Raw genomic sequence first — 20,134 nt, forward strand, 5'->3', positions numbered from 1 at the left:
ACCCAGCACTTTCCCAGTAATCACAGAAAGTGCAACACCTTGGTTGAGGGGTCAATCATGAGAGGGCATAGTTTTTGGGTAAGGGCAGTAGATTCAGAGGGGATTTGGGAAACAAAACTCTTTCACTCAGCAGGTGGTGGGAACCTGGAATGCGCTGCCTTGGAAGGTAGTGGAGGGTGGAAACCTTGTATCCTTTAAAAAATATTTGGATGAGCACTTCAAATATCATAACATTCGTGGATATGGGACAAGTGCAGGAAATTGGGATGAGTGCACCTTAAATGGTAGTTATGGGGGTGTAGACTGGATGGACTGAAGGCCCTTTTCAGTGCTGTATGAATATATAAACTATGATATAAAGGTTGTGTCTACAAGTCAGGCCAGTACCTTTTCCCCAGGCTTAGATATGTCAAGACACCACGTAAATGTCTTAAAGGTACAACTCTTTGTCTCCTCCTTCCTTTGCTTACTGAGAGAGTGATAGATGCCCTTAGGATTTCCATTAGACTCATCTTGTGAGCATCAGTTATCTGCTAAATATTTGCAGTGCAGCTTCAATCATATGATAAGGTATGGTAAGCTATGAAAGGTAAGAAATCTATCCATCATGTCAGGGTCATGTAGGAGCGGTTATTTCCATGCTCTCATCAAATTGTGTAATAGATTTGAGAGGCCTATTCCTGTCCCAATGTATGTTCCAATATAGATCTACATAGGCAGGATTAAAAGAAACATTTTTAGAGATCTATCTGAGTTGAGTGAAACTGAATTGATCAGCTATTGAATGTATCGGTATACTATTTGGGACAGTATTCCTGGAAAGTTGCTTTCAGTCACCATTGGTACTATTTCTGCTCTTGCCTGACTCCTCCTTCCCAACAGCCTTACCACTCATTAGGCTACAACTTACATAAGACAGAAACTTATTGAATCGCAGAAGTATTGCAGCACAGAAGGAGGCCATTTGTCCGATTGTGCCTGAACTGGCTGTTCAAACAAGCATTCCCCCATGCCCTTGCATACTATTTCTTTCCAAATAATCATCCAATACCCTCTGCACTCTTCTCAAAATGTGTTTTTTTCCATCTTGGGCAATCCAGCTGCTTTGTTCCTTCGCTGTCCACATGGGTTTTGGCTGTTGATATCACAATTTTTTTTTTTCGCTGTCCATCTGTCTCAGGTATACAAAAAGCTACTTGTATTTCACACCAAAGAATGATGGCTTTAAGAGCAGATTAATTCCATCATTACTTTTTTAACAACAAATCTTGGATGCTTTGTATTTGAGCAGAAAAAAAAACTCAAAGCAAAACATTATGGGAGATAAGTTCTCCTTGCTAGCTGTTACTGTGAAATGAAAGGTGCACTGTATCATACGGCCTGAGGAAATGCATTCTGCAAAATGGAAGACATGACCACTCTTACACTAGATTTGTGGGTTTGATATTATTGCAATTAAAGTGTCCCTCAGGATAGAAAATTAGTTTCGTTTCTCACCTGGGAGAAAGATCTATTCTGTCTTCAATATGCTTGTTAGATCAGCAACCAGGGACTGATTTTTTTCTTTCCCTCTGTCTCTATCTCTTAAATTTCAGCTTTCTAAAGATTTGTAGTGGGAAGTAAGAAAACTTTGGAGGATAAAAGCATATATTCTTCACAGATAGTGAAAGTTTAGAGGATTCCACGAGGAATAGGAGGTGGCTGTTTGATCAATCAATTGTAGCTGATGAACAGAACTAGAAATAGCACAATAGAACTAAGAGAACTGAGAGACACTTCACCCTCCAAAAAGAGAACTTGTAATGAGCTTCATAACTGCCAACATATCTCATACCTCACTCACGATCAGTGCAGTGCGTCTGAGGATTATCTGAGCCATGTGCCAGCATGTTAGGGCAGGGAACTACACTGTACAGGGTGAATCAGCCAAAGTAGAGAGTGCTGTAGTAATTACAACCACAGTAAAATGACAGGAGAAATTGACATTCAGCTGAAATCGAAACCTCTGCAAAACCCTGTCATTACAATCTCAAATCGTTTTTAAAGGTAACCCTACTTCAGCTTGGGCAGTCACTTTACAGATACGCAGTTGGAGTTTCAACGAAAAAACAAAAGAATTGGGACCTGTATTTAGTGAAGACTGGGCTCTGTTGGTAAGTTGTAATTTCCATTTTGGACCACGAGGCATAGGTATTGACAGATGGGAAAGACCGAGGTCCATCAAATTCCATTAAAATCAATGAACAGGAAAATCAGCCAAGATGTAAAACAGCTGGCTGATTGGCTAACAGTCCTTTGCCATGAATACAAAAGCAAAATGTCAGAGATGTTGGAAAGAGATACAAACGTATGATCAAACATAATATCTGAAATAAAGACAGAGATTGCTGGACAGCACTCTGTTTGTGACAGTGAATATTTCAACTCAGATTGGGAAAAGGTTAGAGATGCAATGTATTTTCAGTAAATAGAGGCAATGTAAGAAGGCAGAGGGTTGAAAGAACAAAAGAAATGGCCTTCTAGGGGTGAAAGGCAGGAAAGATTAGGGAATTGTGCCACAGGCAGAAGTACATAGTAGTGATACAGTTAAAGTGATAGAAGTTGTAAGTGGGAATAGTAGAATTGCAAATGTCTAACGTCTAAAAAGGTGGAAGCACAGGTTATGATCTGAAATTTCTGAACTCAAGTGTTGAGTCTGGACAGCTTTGTTGATGGATGAGGCACTGTTCCATGAGCTTCCATTGAGCTCCATTGGAGTAGTGCAGGGGGGCATGGACAGAGAGAACAGTGCGAAAATGGAAATGGCAGTCTACTAGAAGGTCAGGCTTATGGTCTGGCAGACAAACAGGAGGCTGGAAGAACACAGCAGGCCTGGCAGCATCTGGAGGAAAGGAGCAGTCAACATTTTGGATATTACCCTTCTTCAGGATTTAACAAGTCAGTCATCCAAATTATCCAATGGAGAAGAGACCAGATTGTGAGCAGCAGAAAACAACATACTAAGCATAAAAAGATACAAGTAAAATCCGTTTCACTTGGAAGGAGTGCTTATAGCCCGGCATGTGCCTCAAACATACCACTGACTTTATCTCCTCATCTCAACCCGTTGTCAGGAAATCCAGATTCCACATCCTACCGAATTCTGACAGCCCCCTCCCCACCATGAGACTTGTGGCACAGTGGCAACCCTAGCTTCAAGACCCAGCCAACACTTGTACCCTTTGGAAAGAGCACCTATGTCATTCAACGGGCTGATAATTAGCTGGGAAACATTGCACCCCATCCTCACAATAGCCCCAATTCATTTTTTGTTGAAACTCCAACTGCGTATCTGTAAAGTGACTGCCCAAGCTGAAGTAGGGTTACCTTTAAAAACGATTTGAGATTGTAATGACAGGGTTTTGCAGAGGTTTCGATTTCAGCTGAATGTCGATTTCTCCTGTCATTTCACTGTGGTTGTAATTACTACAGCACTCTCTACTTTGGCTGATTCACCCTGTACAGTGTAGTTCCCTGCCCTAACATGCTGGCACATGGCTCAGATAATCCTCAGAAGCACTGCACTGATCGTGAGTGAGGTACGAGATATGTTGGCATTTGTGAAGCTCATTACATGTTCTTTTTTTGGAGGGTGAAGTGTCTCTCAGCTCTCCTAGTTCTATTGTGCTATTTCTAGTTCTGTTCATCAGCTACAGTTGATTGATCAAACAGCCACCTCCTCTTCCTTGTGGAATCCTCTAAACTTTAACTATCTGTGAAGAATATGTGCTTTTATCCTCCAAAGTCTTCATACTTCCCACTGCCAATCTTTACATAAGTTAAATTTAAGAGACAAGGAGAAAGAATCAGTCCCTGGTTGCTGATCTAACAAGCACATTGAAGGCAATATGATTTTTCCTCCCAGGTGAGAAAAGAGAACAATTTTCTATCCTGAGAGACACTTTAATTACAATAATATCAAACCCACAAATCTATAGTGTAAAAGGGGTCATGTCTTCCATTTTGCAGAATGTATTTCCTCAGGCAGTAAGATACAGTGCACCTTTCATTTCACAGTCCCACCTAAGAAGAAATCACTGCATGCCAAAGTTCCTGCTCCTGTGAGTTCTGTAACATCCCTCCCTGTGATTTTACGAACTGTTATATTTGGACCAGCATCTTTGCGAGCATTTGACTTAAAATAAAGTTTAGATTTTTTGAAAAAGTGCACTGACCTTTGTGTCAGTCTTTGTGATTAGTATTCCTCATTGAGTGGGCCTCTGTCCCTAGTCACTGAAAGTATGCTCAGAGTGCCGTTTTATTGTTTTAGCTGCTCTAGGCTCTGCATATCTGTTTCACGTAGACCTGCATGAATGTGAAGAAATATAAGTATCAATGTAATAAATGATAATTAATATATTACATAGTAAATGTGAACTTTTATCCAATGGATCCTTCTTTCAGTGGCAGAAGGGAATCATTCCCAATTCAGACTTACAGGAAGATCCTACATGGCATTGCTGTAACATCTTGGGCTTGGAATCACTCCAGCTTGTTAATGTCACTGAGACACCTAAACCGAGGTCCAACTCCTTCTCTCAGGTATTTCCTTGCAGATTATCAGCTTTCCTTCTTTTCTATTTGACAACTGGATTTTTGTTGCATCAGTTGATATTTATCTGGTGTTCATATGGAATTCTGGCATGTTCTTTGCTTCACATTTGATGCTGCAATGCTTTTTTTCATAAAATGGCGGTGGTGATACACATCAGCATGTAATATTTTTTAAAATTGCTATAGCTTTTTTGCTCGGCCAATTTCCAAAGCTCCCAAATGCAGTTGTCAGCCAAGGGTAATACCCGAACACTCCTGAGAGTTTGTACACATGCTGTTCCCTTGGTTACTTATGTTGGTGGTGTCACGTAATGATACAGTTCTGTTCAGCCTTATGCAAATGTAAGTTCCCTGTGATCATTATTTTTCGTTTGGCAGTGAAGTAAGATCCACAAATGAGCGTTTGTATTTTGCCAGAGATAGTAGGAACTGCAGATGCTGGAGAATCTGAGATAACAAGGTGTAGAGCTGGATGAACACAGCAGGCCAAGCAGCACCATAGGAGCAGGAAGGCTGACGTTTCGGGCCTAGACCCTTCATCAGAAATGGGGGAGGGGAAGGGGGTTCTGAAATAAATAGGGAGAGAGGGGGAGGTGGAAAGAAGATGGATAGAGGAGAGGATAGGTGGACAGGAAACAGACAGGTCAAAGAGGTGGGGTTCAAGCCAGTAAAGGTGAGTGTAGGTGGGGAGGTAGGGAGGAGATAGGTCAGTCCAGGGGGGATGGACAGGTCAAGGGGGCGGGATGAGGTTAGTAGGTAGGAAATGGGGATGCAGCTTGAGGTGGGAGGAGGGGATAGGTGGGAGGAAGAAGAGGTTAGGGAGGCGGGGACAAGCTGGCCTGGTTTTGGGATGCAGTAGGGGGAGGGGAGATTTTGAAACTTCCGAAATCCACATTGATACCATTGGGCTGCAGGGTTCCCAAGCAGAATATGAGTTGCTGTTCCTGCAACCTTCGGGTGGCATCGTTGTGGCACTGCAGGAGGCCCAGGATGGACATGTCATCTGAGGAATGGGAGGGGGAGTTGAAATGGTTCGCGACTGGGAGGTGCAGTTGTTTATTGCGAACCGAGCGTAGGTGTTCTGCAAAGCGGTCCCCAAGCCTCCGCTTGCTTTCCCCGATGTACAGGAGGCCACAACGGGTACAGCGGATGCAGTATACCACATTAGCAGATGTGAACATTTGCTTGATGTGGAAAGTCTTCTTGGGGCCTGGGATGGGGGTGAGGGAGGAGATGTAGGGGCAGGTGTAGCACTTCCTGCGGTTGCAGGGAAAAGTGCCGGGTGTGGTGGGGCTGGAGGGGAGTGTGGAGTGGACAAGGGAGTCACGGAGAGAGTGGTCCCTCCGGAAAGCAGATAAGGGTGGGGAGGGAAAAATGTCTTTGGTGGTGGGGTCGGATTGCAGATGGTGGAAGTGTCGGAGGATGATGTGCTGGATCCGGAGGTTGATGGGGTGGTACGTAAGGATGAGGGGGATTTTTTTTGATTGTTATTGTGGGGACGGGGTGTGAGGGATGATTGTGCTTATCACAAGCATTTCATTATTTAAATTTAATTTACATTCAGTTTAGGTTCAAAACATTGTTTCAGAAGTGGAAACGAAAAGGACATTTGCCTGTGTAAATATATGAAGTTGTGAAATAGAAAATTTAATTTATTCAGGGATGTGGGCTTCACCGACAGGGCCAGCATTTTTTGCCCAGCCCTAAATACCCTTGAAAAGGTGTTGGTGAGCTGCCTTTTTAAAATAAAAATAATTTTCTTTATCATACCAGACCAAGCTTCTGATCCCAGTTAATGATCTCTGTTTAGGTATTTACTTGGATGCAGTACCATCCCAAAGTGCTTTCTTCTCTTTCTGGTCTTCTAATTTAGCATTTTCTTTACCACATGAGGGATTGCACAGTAAAACAAAGAAACTTGTCATGTCTTTAGAGCCAACTCAGCTTCAGTCCTTACATGAATCATAATGTTGCAACAGTTCTAATAGTTCATACTGGTTATATTGCTTTTTACATTTTCAGATTACTTCATTGTTTACTGTCCTCTTGACGTTTTCAGCTTTGACCTTACAGAGCCTGTGGGTGAGCCCTCAGTCTCTGTGTTTCCTTCTATCACTCAAGCATAGTGGGTCAAATGTTAAAGGGCTTTCAACAGGGAGATCAGAAACTGCCGATGAAGAGCTCGCTCTCCATCCCACCATCGACTCTTCTCCTTCAAATAATGTAGCTGCTGTGAAGGAACCATGGATGTTTCCCAATAATGGCCACTGATCCACAGAATGAAGTTTCTGTAGTTATGCCACCTGTACACTCATTGACCCAGAAATTTGTTTAGTCCAGTTCACAAGCACCAGATGGGGACTGGGAATGATCTTACCATCCAAACAGGAGGCCTAGGTTCTGTGAGAATTATAGTCCTCAAACCTCTTCTAAGCAAATGTGAGGAACTGTCAGTATCTGTTATATTTCTACTTCCACTGCCTTACCAGACTAATGACTCACATTTCTGGACACCTGCCTTGCAGGTTGTGGCCCTGAATTCTGGGATGAGTGCTAGAAAGTAGCTGATGGAGGTTGGAAATAAATAACTGAATGTGATGTCCATCCTGGAGGAGCATTCCTGCTTATTTTGCTTTCATGTCAATTGATATAAAAATATTTTAGGTTACCTGTCCAGTGGTGATTAGTTCTTGAGCAGCATTTAACTCTACAAACCTGAGCAAAACAAAGAGTGCTCTGCTCTGAATAGGCCATTTACCATGAGCAAGTCAAAAGCAGACATTATTAACCCGTGTAAGGGGCCTACCTTCCATTTTTAGGCAGACACATAGGATGCCTGAGAAATAGATCTAACTCAATTTCTGAGTGTAGGATTGAAGTTGACCAAATTGGGCATTATTTTACCCTGATAAAACGAGTGGAAAAAATTTCTATTTTTAATACCTTTAGTATAAATCCACCTCTTCCCGGTGAATGACTTGATCTGAAAATTCTCTCTCGAGTGCATGAGCCTCTCGCAGATTTACAGGGGTGATGGTTTTTGGATGAAATGTTAAACCAAGGCTCTGACTTCCCACTTGGGTTAACATATATAAAAAAAACCATAGCACTGTTCTGAAGAAGAAAAGGGAAGTTATTCCTGATGTCCAAGCCAATGACTCAACTGGGATTACAAAAACAGATTATTATCTCATTGCTGTTTTCAGGAGTTTGCTGAGAAAAGTGACTGCTACAATTCAAAAGTATGTAATTGGCACGAAAGCATTTTGAGCTCCCAATATCCATGAAAGGAATGACAGTGCAGTGATTATTATGAACGGAATATTTCATGGCCTTTGCAACTTAATTTCTGTTCTTATTTTGATCCTGTTTCTTCACAGAAATAATGCAGCATTTTCAACTCTCGCCCACACCCCCTGAAGAATATCAACCTTTTTTTATCTCATTATAAATTGTCACTTCATTATACTCAGCTAAAGTTGTGGAACCTGACAGCCACTCACCTGTTCCTATACTTTTCTGTATATATTATTACTGAAGACTCAGTGCTACTAGTGACTACTGATCTGGATATTCAAAACTGATCTAACCACATAACCGTATCAAAGTTTCAAAGTCATCCAAGGGCACACTGCCCTAAGATACTTTGGACTGGATTCTTTCATCATAAGATGGGGGCAAACAAATGTCAAGCAGGCACATATGAAAGTTGTGTGGGTCTTGCATGCAAAGTTCGGACACCCCCATACCTATCACTGACTACTTTGATGACAGGGGAAATGGACAAAATTGCAAACTGCCTCACAGCACTCCCTTGCAGCTTTGTATTAAGAGTGATCATTTTATATTGCACCCCATTTTTATGGGGTTGGGCTGACTTTTGAAGCCAACATGGTTCAAGACTATTCAAAGGTGCCATGAGCCTTTTGGGGAGTGATGTTACGAAGTTAATGTTGTTACATATGTTTTTAATACAGTGATAGAAAACTTTGTTCTTTAAACATAAGTGACCATTAAATTGACCAGCATTGTGAGAGTGGAAAAGTTTTCAAATACACTGTCCAGAGCATAAAGTGCCCCTCTGCTCTGAACAGTCTTAATAATCAGATTTGAATGTTTCAGTGGTCCCCTGTGATTTAATGTTTTATTTGAATAATATTTTAAACCTCTGTTCCCCATGCTTTTACACATGAACAGATAGCTGAGATCTGTCAATAATTTTAAAGATTATGATGAATTCAATACAGCAGGGATAGTTAATACATTGTTCAAAACAATAATGGTGTGAGCTCTGCAGAGGTTGTTTCTATAGTTGACAAGGTGATTGTAAGCATATTTATTTTGACAGTTTTATGACCAGTTAACAGCTTGGTAGGTGAGGGGCGCATGGTAGGACAGAAAGGGGGAGGTGAGGAGTGAGCAGGGCTATCAGGAATATGCAGGGTGAGGACCAGGGGCCTCACACTTATCTATTGAACTAGTCTGATGTCCCAATGAATGGAACTGTAATCTCCCTGTCTCAATATTCGACCACCTGTTTTCCCATCATCACTGGTTGGGGGGAAATAAACAGTGAGTAGCATGGCCACTCTAAAGGGGGGGTCACAATGCCAGGTAATAGTCTAAATCTCAATTGCTACCTCAAAGGTAAAAATCCAGCCAAATGACACCACTTTTGTCTTTTGTGCCAGCTTTCTCTTGTGGATGTCTCTGATGTTGCATGCTGCCCTGCGACAGTAAACTATAAGGCTTCCCCAGCACTTACTTAAAGAATCTGAAATGACCGGGCTGAGGGTTCATTTAAGTTTTCCATCTATTTAGGGATTGTGAATTATTTCCTAAAATACTTAGGGTTACCTCCAGTCTGGGCCATCACACTAACAAGTGACTGTATGGGATTTTAGCACAAGAAAAAGTTTATTTTCCCCCATTCCAATTGGAAAAATTTCTCATTATTCTACAAATGGAATTATTTGTAGTAATGCCACAGCTTTTTTTTTGGTTTAACTTCAGCACCTAGAGGAGAATAGGTGACTTATTGTGTGGTTACCAAAGAGACCACTTCCTGATGTAAGATTGAGAATTTTGCAATTTGGATTGGCTTATATATCAGAAATAATAACATAAGGTCATGCTAAAACCAGAAACAGTAACTGTCTAGAAAATCTGTAATTACATTAAAACATTCAGGCAATCTATATGGTTTCAAAGAAAGGAAAAGAGCTTTAAGATTTTATATCACTTCTAAAGGGATCAGTTGTAGTTTTTGAATGATAAATACTACTCCATATGTCTTGCTGACCCTTGACCTGGAAGCAGTACCAACAGGAGACAATTACAATAACAGGATGTGTTTTGCACAGCCGCAAATGGAGATAAAAGAAGAACAAAGAACAAAGAAAATTACAGCACAGGAACAGGCCCTTCGGCCCTCCAAGCCTGCGCCAATCCAGATCTTCTATCTAAACCTGCCACCTATTTTCCAAGGATCTGCATCCCTCTGCTCCCTGCCCATTCATGTATCTGTCTAGATACATCTTAAATGACGCTATTGTGCCCGCCTCTACCACTTCTGCTGGCAACACATTCCAGGCACCCACCACCGTCTGCATAAAGAACTTTCCACGCATATCTCCCTTAAACTTTTCCCCTCTCGCCTTGAAATCGTGACCCCGAGTAATTGAGTTCCCCACTCTGGGAAAAAGCTTCTTGCTATCCACCCTATCTATACCTCTCATGATTTTGTAGACCTCAATCAGGTCCCCCCTCAACCTCTGTCTTTCTAATGTAAATAATCCTAATCTACTCAACCTCTCTTCATAGCTAGCACCCTCCATACCAGGCAACATCCTGGTGAACCTCCTCTGCACCCTCTCCAAAGCATCCACATCCTTTTGGTAATGTGGCGACCAGAACTGTACGCAGTATTCCAAATGTGGTCAAACCAAAGTCCTATACAACTGTAACATGACCTGCCAACTCTTGTACTCAATACCCCGTCTGATGAATAAAAGCATGCCATATGCCTTCTTGACTACTCGATTGACCTGCGTTACCACTTTCAGGGTACAATGGACCTGAACACCCAGATCTCTCTGTGCATCAATTTTCCCCAGGGCTTTTCCATTTACCGTATAGTTCGCTCTTGAATTGGATCTTCCAAAATGTATCACCTCGCATTTGCCTGAATTGAACGCCATCTGCCATTTCTCCGCCCAACTCTCCAATCTATCTATATTCTGCTGCATTCTCCGACAGTCCCCTTCACTATCTGCTACTCCACCAATCTTAGTGCCATCTGCAAACTTGCTAATCAGACCATCTATACCTTCCTCCAGATCATTTATGTATATCACAAACAACAGTGGTCCCAACACGGATCCCTGTGGAACACCACTGGTCACAGTTCTCCATTTTGAGAAACTCCCTTCCACTACAACCCTCTGTCTCCTGTTGCCCAGCCAGTTCTCTATCCATCTAGCTAGTACACTCTGGACCCCATGCGACTTCACTTTCTCCATCAGCCTACCATGGGGAACCTTATCAAAAGCCTCACTGAAGTCCATGTATATGACATCTACAGCCCTTCCCTCATCTATTAACTTTGTTGAGATCTGTGCAGGAAAATTGAGAAGGCACTGTAAAGAAAAACAGCATATCTGGTGAATTCCACAGATGGAACCCTGTTTATGTGGATGTTGTTTCTAATGGAGAATTGGCTCAAGCCTCAAAAGAAAGGGAATAGAATTTTAATTGGAAGAACAGCGTAGGTCAAGCTGAAATCATGCAGCTCGAGCAGGTTGCCACTAAATCAATGCACTTCTCTCTGTTGAGTGTATCAACTAGTCCAAGTATAGTCTGTAGTTTGTATTGGCCATGATATTCCTGTTAATTTACATATGACTATATGAATTAGGAACAGAAGTGGGACACTTGGTTCCTTGAGCCTGCTCCAACATCCATTAAGATAAAGGGTTATCTGAATGCTCCATATTTATTTGTTCCTACCCAGGATAACAGCTCATCCCTTGCTTATTAAGAATCTACTTCGACCTTAGAAATATTCAGACTTTCTTTCCACTGTCATTCAACAAAGAGAATTCCAAACATTCACTGGGAAAAAAGAAAGTACCCTCATCTCTATATTAAATGAATGACCCCTTATTTTTAAGTAAATTCTAGATTTTACTTTGATTCGAGTATCTGTAAAAATAAACGCTGCAAAATGTGAAAACTTGTACAGTAATTTGTTGCTTTTCGCTTCTTTTGGTAAATTTAGTTATTTTGAATCATCTCCCCCCGACTGCTGCTGTCAATTTTTACTTGAGAAAGACACTTCAGCCAATGGAGATAATTCCTCTGAATTCAAATATTGCTGTTGCTTCAAATTGAGAACAACAACAGAATCTGCTGGAAACATCCAGCAGCTTGGGGCAGCATCTACAGAGACAGATATACTTTGCATGAGGATTGGGCAATGTTGGAGAAGAATGGCATTTTTAACAGAGAGAAAGACAGGGCAAGGAGCAAAATGGAAAGAGAAGAATAGAGAAAAAGAGAAAGGCCTGTGATATAGGAGAGTGCACGAGTCATTTAAAGACAACAGGGGATGATGCTGCGAGGCACTATATACAGATCATTCCCCAATCAGATTCCATGCTCAGTTTGCTTCACTGTCTTGATAGCTCAAAAGCTTCATGGTTGTCTGCACATTGATTGATGTTTCGCACTTGAAAATAATATGTTACCGATGCTGTTAAATAATAGTGTTGCATTTTGTTGTGCTGAAAAGGTGGATTCAATAAGTAACACCTGTTTCACTATCAAAGGATATTCCATCCTAAATTTGTTAAATAAAAATTAATTGCAGTTAGAAACTGTGGCAGAATTCACATGGACGGTCAGAGGTTTATATGGGAAATGGGCTCTTGTTGGAGAGCCAGTGACAGACACACCCTGCCAGCTTTTGGGAAGGCTTGTCAAATCACAAGCCAATCAGGCAATGGTGAAGCCACCAATGGGGTCTCCCTTGAATTTGAGAGCCCAGGAGCAGAGAGCTGTCTACCGAGAGTTGTTGGCGAATCAAAGCTGGAAGCTCTTGTGCTTGGCAGCACCCCCGGGGGAGACCAGGACTGCTGCAGGAAGGATGATGAGTCTGGGTGGGATGCTCCTCAAGTAGCGGTGTGGACTTGTTGGACCAAATGGCCTGTTTCCACATTGTAGGCATTCTATGATAACACTGTTAAGGATGCATACAAATTACTTGCAACTGATGCATGTATGTATAGACACTTGCTATCTCTTAAACTCAATGGATTTTATTCAGAACTTACAGCTACAAATAAAATTGCAATATGAGGCTGGTCCAGGTTTAACTATAACTCCTGTTCTCAAAACCCATTTGCTAACCTTACAGCATGCTCAGAGGAAAAAAAAGTGTTTATTTTGAAATACTATGGCCAGAGTGCAAGTGTACACGCCATGAAATAACGTTTGTCACCCTGTTAAAAAAATGCCTACAGTGGCTATTTGTACAAGGAAGTATTTCCTTAATTTCGTAGAAATCAAATGCAAACAATAAGGTGCAGTATGGTGGGTACAAGATAGATCACTTCATGCAGTAAGCTACAATTTTCACTTTGGATAAAAATAGTTATAAAATTTGTATTACATGATTCACCTGATCCCCAGAAAGCCTGTTCCTCTGCACTTTACACTTAACCTTGATGCTCTGATGATCTTATCCACAGATGAAACTTGCTGCCAGACAAAATATATTCCAACTTTTTTTTCTTTATTCATTCACAAGATGAGGACATCACTCTTAGGCAGCATTTATTGTCCATCCCTAATTGCCCAGAGGACAGTTGAGAGTCAACCACATTGCTGTGGATCTGGAGTCACAAGCAGGCCAGACCAGGTAAGGATGGCAGTTTCCTTCCCTAAAGGACATTAGTGAACCCAGAATGTTATCTTGGTCTCTGGATTAACAGTCCAGCAATAATACCACGAGGTCACTGCCTCCCCTATCTACTTACTATTTATGTAGATTACAACAACCTGAAATGTAGAGATGAGACCTGACATTAATGCTCTATTTACAATCTGTTATTTTAACTGAGAACTTAATTTGATCTGAATAATTTAACCATTTGGACGACTAATGCAGGGGTCTCAAATAACAGCAGTTTAGAAATATAATGTTCAGAACTGGATCAAATATCAGCAGAAGGATATATCCCCCAGTGTAGGTGCTGGGATTGCTAATGTTAGATTTCAGTCATTCAGCCCATTTTGTGGGGTCAGGGGGTTATTCCTGAATTATTATGTCTTGGAGGTCAGCTTTCTTGCCCTATAAACCACACACTGGCTGACCCCATTCCATTCTTGAGTCCATTCGCAAGTCCGTTTGTATGCAAGTCGCAACACAATGTAGGCCAATATAAAGTAGCTCTTTATAAGTACCGTAAATGTTCATATGCTGGATCTCTAAAATTACATGCATGTATTGGATTGCATTCAGTAAGTTTGAGCATTTGCCAGTCAGTTGGTCATAGTCAGCGACCCCCTGCACTATGGCAGAGAGAGGACAACCAGAACTTCCATTTCTATAATGCATTTAATATTTACAAGGTGATTTAAAAGGCCATCAAAATTTGGCATTGAGCTAAGGAATGAGATGACAATAAAGTCTGAATCTAAATCTAAATCTAAATCTAGAACAGTAGGTTTTAAGTAGCATCTTCAAGTATGACGTAGGGTTGGAGAAATGGAAAGGTTTGGAGAGGAACTTTCCAAATGTCTGAGCTGGATCCCTGCTGAAAAATAGCGATACCTGTCCCATTGCCTCCTTCCTATTTTGTTTTTATGTTTTAAACATATTTTGTTTTGTTTTTGGTGGTTAGGATCACAATGCAAGTCTGGGACAAATGTGTACTATTTGGTGCCCATTAGCGAGGATCCAGCATATCTGGGTCCTGCACTAAATCTTCACTATGCCGCACTCTAGTCAAGTTTACATTGACAGTGCTTCAGAAGAGCAATAAATTTTCATCTACAACCCCAAGAAAACTGCATAATCATAACTGAATATATTCTTAAAATCATGAAATAGCATAAAGACTTTACTGTATATTGCACTTTTCAACACCTCAAGCTGCCTATAACAGCTTTACAACTAATTAAGTGCTTTTGAAGTGTCATTACGAGAAGTTATGAACTGTAGCAGCCAATATGCACACAGTAAGGTCCCACAGATTGAGATAATGACCAGATTTTTAGTTTTAATGTGTTTGATCAAAGACAAACTTTGGTCAGGAGACCAGTGATAATTCCCCTGCTACCTTTTGAAATAATGCCATGGAATCCCTTTATTTCTCCTGAGAGGTTAGACAGAATGTTGTTTTGTATTTCATTCTCGGATTGCATCTTGTACTTAAGCAGTACTACACTGGAGTACCAGCTGAGATTGTGTGTTCAGGTCTCATGTTACCAAATGAGCTGTAGCGGCTGTTAAACAAAGCAGCGATTTGTAGATACTTACTTATTATGACCAAATCATTCTCCTAGACACCTTCAACAGATTTTGCCTTATCGTTTCAAAATCATTTCAAAATAATGAGCTATAAATTTATTATCTACACAGATTGAGTTGCATGTGCCTTGTTCAATTGTATCTAATTCCAAACCATTTTATAATGATGCTGAAGAGAATGTTGAATTATTGGGCATTTAGTGCCAACATAAGCCAATGGAGATGTATCTTGCGGGGTGGCTATTGTCCCAAAGTCCCTTCTTGATCTCTTCTAGTCAAGCAGAGCAAGCTCACACCAAATGACACATAGCTGCATATTCACTAACTGCAGCAACATTTTTCTAAAGAAGGATCCTGACCCGAAACGTCAACTTTCCTGCTCCTCTGATGCAGCCTGGCCTGCTGTGCTCTTCCAGCTCCACACTGTGTTATATCTGCAGCAGCATGTGTTAACTGGAGGTCAGTATTCTTCTGCTTTGTCAAGCCATAGTACTTGTTCCCAGCAGCTCGAGAACAGCCAGAAACAATTTACATCTTTATATAATTGGCAGAGCAGATTGGTCATTGCATTAAAAGCAAAATACTGAAGGTGTGGAAGTTTGAAACAAAAACAAAATATCCAGAAAATACTCACCAGATTGGGCAGCATCTGTGGAAATCAGAGTTAATACAAAGAATCATTTTATCCTATCAATGACCTTGTCTTTGATTATTTTATCAATCTGATTGCTGTTGCTTGAACTTTTCACAAGTCAACTGAAGAACTTTCCTGAGTAGTATCGAAATTATGCTTTGTGAACACTAAAATAGAAATGTTTAAATATTGTAAAAGGATAGGACAAAGTAGGTAGCCAAAGCTGCAGTGAGGGGCCAAGGAGGAAGGGAGTTAAAATATAAATAGAAAACAAGACTGTTCTTTGTACTGAGAGTTATAAGATTGAAATTTCACTCCCAGGGTGAATGGTCATAGAGTTATAGAGTCATAGAGGTATACAGCACAGAAACAGACCCTTCGGTCCAACTTGTCTGCCCTAACCAGACATCCCAATCTGACCTCGTCCCATTTACCAGCATTTGGCCCATATCCCTCTAAATCCTTCCTATTCATGTACCCATCCAGATGCCTTTTAAATGTTGTAATTGTACCAGTCTCCACAGCTTTCTCTGGCAATTTGTTTCACGTACACACCACCCTCTGCATGAAAAGCTTACACCTCAGATCCCTTTTAATCTTTCCCCTCTCAACTTAAACCTATGCCTTCTAGTTTTGGACATCCCCACACTGGGAAAAGATCTTAGCTATTTACCCTATCCATGCCCCTCGTGATTTTATAAACCTCTATAAGGTCACCCCTCAGCCTCCAATGGTTGAGGTAGAAACTATTCATTGGGTGGAGGGTCCAACATTGGATTAAAATGTTTTCTGTTGGCATGAATGAGTGGCTGGTAGTCTTCCCAGCAATATGATAGATGGCTGTTCCTGAGGCTGCTATTCCTGTTCAAGCTAATGGTCAGTCCCAAAGAGGCCAAATCAGTGTGTGGCCACTGCTCAGAGAGGCTGCAGACCTACTGTCTTCATCAAGTAGGAGAAGAAAATCCTGAACAAAAAGGATGAGCTAAATCTAAAAACCATCCAAGATTATTGCTGGTGGTGGAGATCTGTCTTTCTTGCCCTGGCTCCTTTTTTGTCTTGAAATCCCCTCCTGGTCCCAAAGCTACGGTTGAAAGGTTATCTCTGTTAAGATACAGGCGCTATACGGTCTGGAGTGAGGTTTTGGTTTGATGTTGACCCACTGCCAGCAAAATGAAAATGGCCCACATAATGACCCTTAATAGATCCTTTACATTATTATAGTTCCTGATAACAGAACAAGACTTCTCTTATTTATACAATTATGGAACATGTATATTGTTATTGGGACCAGCATTTATTGGCTGTCCCTCGTTGCCATTGAGGATGCTGTAGTCTTCAAACAATGCAGTCCCTGTGCTGTAGGTAGACCCACAACGCCATTAGGATGGTAGTCCCAGGATTTTGACCAAAGACAATGCAAGTACTGCAATATATTTCCAAGTCCGGATGGCAAGTGGCTTGGAAGAAAAATTGTAGGTGATGGAGTCTCCCTGTATCTTCTGGCCTTGTCTTTTTTGATGGTAGTGGTCAAGGGTTTGGAAGGTGCTGTCTCAGGATTTTTGGTGAATTTCTGCAGGGCATCTTGAAGATGCAATATACTTCTGCCATTGAACAATGGCAGTGGAGGGAGTAGATGTTTGTTGATGCGGTACCATTAAGTGGGCTGCTTTGCCTTGGATCATTTCAAGCTTTTTGGGTGTTGTTGGAGAAGCTGTCATCCAGGCAAATGGCACACTCTTGACTTGTGCCTTGTGGATGGTGGAGAGGCTTTCAGGAGTCAGGAGGTGAGCTACTCACTGTGGAATTCCTAGCCTCTGACCTGTTCTTGTAGCCACTTTTGTATTTTCATGGCAAATCAAGTTGAGTTTCTGTTTTGGGGGAGCTGATCAAAAATAGCTTCTTTTGATCTGACATGCATTCCACCTCCATGCCCACCTCTACTCCTTTCTCAGAGTCATGGAGGAAGCGGATTGAACATATCTGGAAATAAGGCAGGTAAACATGATTAGGACTGGAGTGTAATCACAGACAGAATTTTAGATCCAAACGATGTGTTTCCACGTCATAGCTTCTGTATGAATGATAAGATAAAGGCTGAAGAAACGGTTTTCATTATTTTTACAGAAATTTAGTAAAGAAAGCAAGAGGTTGTCCGTTTTGCTAAAACAAAGGCACAAGTAATTTTAAAATTTATTCTGTACTGCCTGGCAGTGTAAAACTGGACAGTGCGATAAAGACATTTGTGGATACAGGACCGGAAGGTAAATAACAATTTAACATGAGATAAATTAAAATATGTTTTAAAAATCTTTGTTAATGGGCCTGTGTATCTTGATTGAAAACTTCTGCTTGTGGATCTGCTTCCATTCTTTTGGAGGTTCATATGTTTCATCTCAGTTCAGGTATCTTTATCAATACCAATGTTATATTTTGAGAATTTTAAAACTTGAGTTGCCTTATAACCAGGCTTGACTTCATGTTCTCTGGTTCATTAGTCCAGTCTGCTTGATTACTAGCCCAGTATAATTGTGTATGTACCTTTACCCAAAATTTATGTACACTACTTTCGAGGGAGGAGCAGTGGAAGATGAAGGAAAGGAATAAAGCTTTTAAGCTAACGAAACCAGATGCACGGATCACAAAGATTCTGTGAACGTCTTGGAGAGGAGCTCTTTGCTGGAAGGCTGTGTTTTGTCAGGAAGACCCATGACCACAGTCCCCTGTCAAGATAACTCTACTGATCAGCTGTAAAAGAAGCAATTACACTCAACTTTTCTATCACAGGCTTATTTCAAGTAGCAACAGGGGAATCAGTGTAAAATAACCTGCAGTGTCATCCAAGCATGCATTGACCAGTGACCAACATTTATTATAGGAAAGGAATCAATTCTATTTGACATTTCAGCAGGTTCACAGCATAATGTTGCCATCCAATTTCCTTGCATTGCTAAGCTCCCCAGTGGACAGCAAAACAACTACTAGAGGGTCAATCTACAGTAGAACAATGGGAGGTACTCACATAACTACTGGAAAGTACAGGCTCAACATTTTCTCTTTAGGGTGAAATGTAGGAGCAACAAGTCCAGAGAACCAAGGAATATTCAGGATTGGATAAAGAAGAAAATAGGGATGTATAACAGGGACAAAGGGAACAAAACAACTGCAGCCTGAGAAGGAAGAGCAGGGGGCATCTCAAGAAAGCAAGGAGGGGCTATGAGAAAACACTAGTGGGCAACATGTGGGAGAATCCCAAGATATTCTACAGTAGACATTGTTTATTTGGATTTTAGTAAAGCCTTTGACAAGGTTTGCATGGTAGACTAATTAGTCACATGAGATTCGGGGTGAGCTTGCCAATTGGATACATAATTTTATCCAACCTCCTATGTTCCAGTGAAAAAAAGTCTTAGCCTATCCAGCCTTTCCTTATAACTCTTAAACTTCCATACCCAGCAATCCTGGTAACTCTGTTCTAAACCCTCTCCAGCTTGATAATATCCTTCCTATCACTGGATGACCAGTCCTGGACACAGTATTCGAGAAGAGGCCTCACCAATGTCCTGTACAATCTCAACATAACATCCCAACTCCTATACTCAATTGGATACATAATTAGCTTAACGGCAGGAGACAGAGAGTCATGGTGGAGGGTTGCTTTTTGGATTGGAGGCCTGTTACCAACGGTGTTCCACAGGGATCGGTTTTGGGTCCTCTTTTGTTTGTCATTTATATAAATGATTTGGATGAGAATATAGAAGACTTGGTTCGTAAGTTTGTGGATGACACCTAATTTGGTGGCATTGTAGACAGTGAAGAAAGTTTTCTAAGATTATAAAGGGATCTTGATCAAATGGATCAATGGGCTGAAAAATGGCAGATGGAGTTCAATCTGGATAAATACGAGGTATTGCATTTTGGTACAAAAAACAAGGGTAGGGCTTATAAAATTAATGGTAGGGCCTTGAAAAGTGCTGTAGAACAGAGGGACCTAGGGGTGCAGGTATATAATTCTTTAAAGTTTGCATCACTATAGACACGATGATTAAAAAGGCATTTGGCATGCTTTCCTTCATTGCTCAGTTCTTTGAGTATAGGAGTTGGGATATTATGTTGAGGTTGTACAGGACATTGGTAAGGCCTCTTCTGGAATACTGTGTCCAGTTCTGGTCGCCCAGTTACAGGAAGGATATTATCAAGCTGGAGAGGATTCAGAAGACATTTACCAGGATGTTGCCAGGTATGGAAGGTTTGAGTTATAAAGAAGGCTAGATAGGCTAAGACTTTCTTTCACTGGCGTGTAGGAGGTTGAGAGGTGACTTGATAGAAGTTTATAAAATAATGAGAGGTATAGCTGGAGTTGATGCCAGTTGTCT

Source organism: Rhincodon typus, chromosome 5 (assembly GCF_021869965.1).
Source record: "Rhincodon typus isolate 14 chromosome 5, sRhiTyp1.1, whole genome shotgun sequence".
NCBI classification, from domain to species: Eukaryota; Metazoa; Chordata; class Chondrichthyes; order Orectolobiformes; family Rhincodontidae; genus Rhincodon; species Rhincodon typus.